The following is a 6,290-nucleotide window of genomic DNA, read 5'->3' as shown; positions in this document are numbered from 1 at the left end:
GTGAAGGAAATGAAGATGGAGATGGACAGACCTAGAGTTTCCAGGATGCTGAGACCAGAGATTCAGTGAGTTGGTCACACCTGAGGTCAGGTTGTAGATTGTTGGGTGACCACCACGACGGAAAGGGGAAGAGACACACGGTGCAATGTCTCCCTGTGGCCGTGACCCTCAGCAACAAGTACACTCCTTTGTACAAGTACTGACAAACCAGAGACAGCAGCCCGCCAGGTCGGTGGTACTGAGACCCCAGACCGATGCTCCGCGGGAGGAAAGGTCAAGCAGAGCAGTGATGACAGCAGACTCACAGTACAGGGGATGTGCAGGAGATTCTGTGGCAGCAACAGAGATGACACGATGGTGTGTCGCCTCCTGGGTACTGGGGTCAGGTCCGTCTCAGAGGTGCAGGATTTCCTAATGATAAACTTGCCAGTTGAGTCAGTGGTAAGGAAACCAAATGTCGGCATTCATTCTGAGAGGACTACAATACAAAAGCAAGGATGTAAGCATTGGTCCGATCACACTTGGAGTATTGTGAACTGTTTTGGGCCCCTTATCTAAAAAGCTACATGCTCGCATCGGAGAGGGTCCAGAGGAAGTTCATAAAAATGATCCTGGCAATAAAAGGGTTAATGCACGAGGCTTGTTTGATGGCTCTGGGCTTGTACTCTCTCGACTTTAGAAGAATGAGGGAATCTCATTGAAACCGATCAAATATTGAAAGGCCAAGAATGGAGTGGGGAGGGTGTTTCTGATAGTGGGGCCATCTAGGACCACAGGGCACAGCCTCAGAATACTAGGACATACTGTTAGAACAAAGATAAGGAGCAATTTCCTTAGTAAAGGGTAGTGAATCTGTGCTGCCTATGTCAGAATGTTGCTCATTGACTAGAGCTCAACGTTTAACACCGTCATTCCCACAGTCCTGATCAATAAGCTACGGAACCTGGTCCTTCTGCAAATGGATCCTCGACTTCCTAACCGGGAAACCACAATCTGTGCGGATTAGTGATAATCCACAGAGATTGTGTGGATTTATGGGGATGGGCTAACCCCTATTGACATCAATGGATCTGGGGTTGAGAGGGTAAACAGCTTTAAGCTCCTCGGCATCAACATACCCGAGGATCTCACGTGGTCTGTACGTACCTGCTGTGTGGTGAAAAAGGCACAACAGCGCCTCTTTCACCTCCCAAACCCTAAGAACTTTCTACAGGGGCACAATTGGGAGCATCCTGACTGGCTGCATCACTGTCTGGTATGGGAACTGTACTTCCCTTAATTGCAGCACAGCCCAGCACATCTGTTGTTGTCAACTTCCCATGATTCAGGACATTTACAAAGACAGGTGTGAGAAAAGGGCCCGAGGGATCATTGTGGATCCCAGTCACCCCAAGCACAATCTATTCCAGCAGCAACCATCCAGGAAACGGTACCACAGCACAAAAGACAGGACCAACAGGCTTCTGGACAGCTCCTTCCACCAGGCCATCAGACTGATTAACTCACGCTGATTTGAGGGTACCTCCATGTTACACTGGCTGTTCTATTTATTATCAATTATTATAAATCACTATGATTGCACATTGCATATTTAGATGGAGACATAACGTAGATTTTTACACCTCATGTATGTGAAGGATGCAAGAAATAAAGTCAATTTAAATTCATCTATCTCCTCTTCTCTGAAGATCAACACTACTCTGGTGCACCTCCAGGATGTGTGCTTAGCCAACTGCTCTACTCCCTCTAAACCCATGACTATGTGACTAAATATTAGCTCAAATGCAATCTATAAATATGCCTCATACAACCATTGTCGGTAGAATCTCAGATGGAGATGATTGGACATACAGGAGTGGGATATACCAGCTAGTTGAGTGGTGTCGCAGCAACAACCTTGTGCTTAATGTCAGTGAGACAAAACAGCTGATTGAAGGAAGGGTAAGACGAGGGAACACGAACCAATCCTCATAGAGGGATCAGAAGTGGACAGTGAACAATTTCAAGTTCCTGGGTGTCAATATCTGAGGATCTATTGATGCAGCTACAGTATAAAGAAGGCAAGACAGCTGATATATTTCATCAGGAGTTTGAAGATATTTGGTTTATCACTTTAAAACACCCAAAAACCGCTGTAGATGTATTCTATTTATTATTTATATTAGTTCAATTTTGCACTATTTTAATCTACTTTATGTACATATCCATATACACTGTAATTTATTTATTATTTCTATATTATCATGTCCTGCATTGAACAGCTGCTGCTAAATTAACAAATTTCCTGACACCTGCTGGTGATAATAAACCTGATTCTGGTTCTGACTCTGAATTCATCCCCACAGACGGATGTGGCCAATTCACTGGGTATATTGAATGTGGAGGTTCTTGATTGTGGGGGGGGGGGGGGGTGGGATAAGAGTGTTTGAGAGGGTTAAGAGATCTGTCATGATCTCTTATTCCTGGCAGAATGGTGCAGCAGACTGGATGGGCCAAATGGCCTAATTCTGCTCCTGTGTCTTATGGTCCGATGGTCTCGGAGCAGCTGCAGGACATTTCAAAGGGAAGGTTGAATAGCCGGACACCGTGGTGGACGGTGCATGTTGGTAATAGCAACGTAGGGATACGGAGGGTTGTGTCCTGTGCAGTGAATTTAGAGAAATAAGACAGAAACTAAAAAGTAGTAAGCTCTGTATTACACCCAGTGACACTTGTTAGTGGGGGGAGATATAGAGATACCACTGATGAATGTGTGGCTCAGGAGCTGGTGCAGGGGGCAGAGCGCCTGTTTCATGGATCAATCGGACATCTTCTAGGGATGGGAAGGCAGAAACTGTTCACTCCCCAGGGTCTTTTAGGGAAGCAACAGTTTTCTCCGTCCTAAAACTGCACGGAACAGTTTTGATGTGACAGGGTGGAGGTTGAAAGGGAATCTGAAGGGTGAGTTGATGGAGGTGAATAAAATTATGTGAGGCATACAAAGGTTAGAGAAGCAGAGGCTGTTTCCCGTGGTGTGGCTGTCTAAAGCTAAAGGGAATTGTTGTAAGGTGAGGGGGGGGTGGTTTTAAGGGGATCTGAAGGGTAAATATTTGACACAGAGAATAGCTGGTATCCCAAATAAGCTGCCAGAGGAGGTGGTGGAGGCAAAAACACACAAAGTCTCTGTTGATGAACACTTCCCAGGAACCCGTCATTCACTGTGTACATCCTACCCTGGTTGAACAGCCTAGAATAGAGTCAGTGATTTATACAGAATTGAAACCGTCCCTTCGGCCCAGTGCTGGGTCCATTGTTGTTTTCCATCTGTACAAACAATCTGGATGAGAATGTGGTAAACTGGATCAGCAAGTTTGCAGATGACACTAAGATTAGGGGTATGATGGACAGCAAAGGCGGCTAGCAAATCTTGATGTGCGATGTGGACCATCTGGAAAAATGAAGGAGGTTACAATCTGGAACACACTGCCTGAGTGGGTGGTGCAGGCTGGTATTTAAGGACCATCTAGATGAGTATTTGAATCACCAGGGCAGGGTAGGAGACAGAGCAAGTGCTGAGTTAGTGGAGACAGATTCTCGATGGTCAGTATAGACATGCAGAAACCACCGACTGTGAAAGTTCAGTGGGAACCTGGAACACAGAACTTCAGGATGGACTTACCTAAAACACTCAAAACCCAGGACAATGGATTTTTGTTGGACAAAGGTATTAATACATTAGGGTTAATCAACCCCCTCAAAAGGCTACAAAAAATCTCCCATTCCCCATGCACCAGTAACAGTACTTTTAAATGGGAATTTGGTGAAGAACACTGGTTAATAGCAGGAGAGATGGCAGACAGCTTGGTCACAAAGGAGGGGTGCAAATATCTTCTCAGAGGATAAGGGGTTCAGTGGAACAAGCTCACAGCTGAGAATGAAGGTAACAAACCCCACTGCAGTGGAGGACTGCTGTTCCCAGGGTTGTCCAGGATAGAAACAGACCCTCTGGCCCATCACATTTATGCTCCCCATCACGCACAGCTATACTAATCCCACTTTCCTGCATTAGTTTCATATCCCTCTGGGCCTTGCTCACTGAAGTACCTGTGCATGTGTCTCTAATATTGTTACACAGTTCCCTGTATGTGGCATTACAGGTAGACAGAGTTGTGTGTTCTACTTGCCTTATCAGCCAAAGAACTGCCTCTCATTAGAATTGTACAAAACTGTTTAAAGACAGATTTACAGGGGATCTGAAGGGTACATACTTCACACAGAGAATAGCTGCTATCCTGAATCAGCTGCCAGAGGAGGTGTGGGGGCAGAAACCCACAAAGTCTCTGTTCAGTAAACTTCTCAGGAACCTGTCATTCACTGTGTACATCCTGCCCTGGGTGAACCGCCCAGAATAGAGTCAGTGATTTATACAGAACTGAAACCGTCCCTTTGGTAAAACTCATCCACGCCGACCAAGTTGTCGACCTGAACTCGTCCCATCCGCCTGCATTAGGCCCGTGTCCCTCTCAACCTTTCCTATCCATGTAACTGTGCAAATATGGTTGAAATATTGTACCTGAGGCAGAGAGCCGGTGCGGTGAGGCGCTGACAGACACTCACTGTTCCGTGGGCAGGAAGAGGAGAGGCCGATTCCCACAGTGGAGCCGAAACCCAAAGTAGAGACCGACTCCACTTTACTACAACCCCGTGCCCACCATCCCGGACCAACCGCCCGCCCCGGACCGTTCCCCTGGAAACGACGTCGGTGAAGGCGGGTCATGAATGACGTCAGCTCGTCACAGATCAGCACACTCGCATATTCACGTGACGGTGTCCATCAGCTCGGGAGGCGGGGCCGGGAGAGCTGTCAATCAGTGGAGCCGCTGAGAAATTGATAGCATTGTAACAGAGTGGGTACAGAGGGGCATTTCCGGGAACAGTGACCCCCCCTCCCCACACCCACGGGAATTGAGTGTGTTATATACAGTAATATTCACATTTTAATTTGACTCTTCGGTCTTATAAATATTAAATATTTGTATTTTCTATACTTTTGTGTGAATAATCTTTTATAATTTGGGGTAAAAAAAACGTTGTAACTAGATCACTGAACCCTTTATGAAAAAAGAACGTTACGGAAAAATATTGTCAAAGCCAAAATTTTAATCCAATCTGTTAATAGCAACATAGAAAACCTACAGCACAATACAGACCCTTCAGCCCAGAAAGTTATGCCGAAACTGTCCCTGCCTTAGAAGTTACTAGGCTTACCCATAGCCCTCTATTTTTCGAAGCTCCATGTACCTATCTGAAAGCCTCTTAAAAGAACCTATCGTATCCGCTTCCACCACCGTTGCCAGCAGCCTATTCCACACATTTGCCACTCTGAGTAAAAACTTTCCACTGACGTCTCCTCTGTACCTACTCCCCAGCACCTTAAACCTGTGTCCTTTTGTGGCAGCCATTTCAGTCCTGAGAAAAAGCTTCTGACTATCCACACGAACAATGCCTCTCATCATCTTATACACCTCTATCAGGTCACCTCTCATCCTTCGTCGCTCCGAGGAGAAAAGGCCGAGTTCACTCAACGTATTCTCATAAGGCATGCTCCTCAATCCAGGCAACTTCCTTGTAAATCTCATCCGCACCTTTTCTATGGCGTGTACATTCTTCCTATAGGGAGGCGACCAGAACTGAGCACAGTACTGCAAGTGGGGTCTGACCAGGGTCCTATATAACTGCAGCATTACCTCTCGGCTCCTCAATTCAATTCCACGGTTGATGAAGGCCAATACACCATATGCCTTCTTAACCACAGAGTCAACCTGCACAGCTGCTTTGAGTGTCCATTGGAGTCAGACCCCAAGATCCTTCTGATCCTCCACACTACCAAGAGTCTTACCATTAATACTATATTCTGCCACCATATTTGACCTACCAAAATGAACCACTTCTCACTTATCTGGGTTGAACTCCATCTGCCACTTCTCAGCCCAGTTTTGCATCCTATCAATGTCCCGCTGTAATCTCTGACAGCCCTACACACTGTCTACAACACCTCCAACCTTTGTGTCATTAGCAAAGTTACTAAACCATCCCTCCACTTCCTCATTCAGGTCATTTATAAAAATCACAAAAAGTATATGTCCCAGAATAGATTCCTGAGGCACAACACAGGTCACTGACCTCCATGCAGAATATAACCGGTCTACAACCACTCTTCTGTGGGCAAGCCAGTTCTGGATCCACAAAGCCTCCTTACATTTTCAATAAACCTTGCATCGGGTACCTTATCAAATGCCTTGCTGAAATCC

This window comes from Hemitrygon akajei, chromosome 28 (genome assembly GCF_048418815.1).
Source record: "Hemitrygon akajei chromosome 28, sHemAka1.3, whole genome shotgun sequence".
Taxonomy (NCBI): Eukaryota; Metazoa; Chordata; class Chondrichthyes; order Myliobatiformes; family Dasyatidae; genus Hemitrygon; species Hemitrygon akajei.
The sequence above is the reverse complement of the archived record's forward strand: the minus strand, read 5'-3'. Positions refer to the sequence as shown.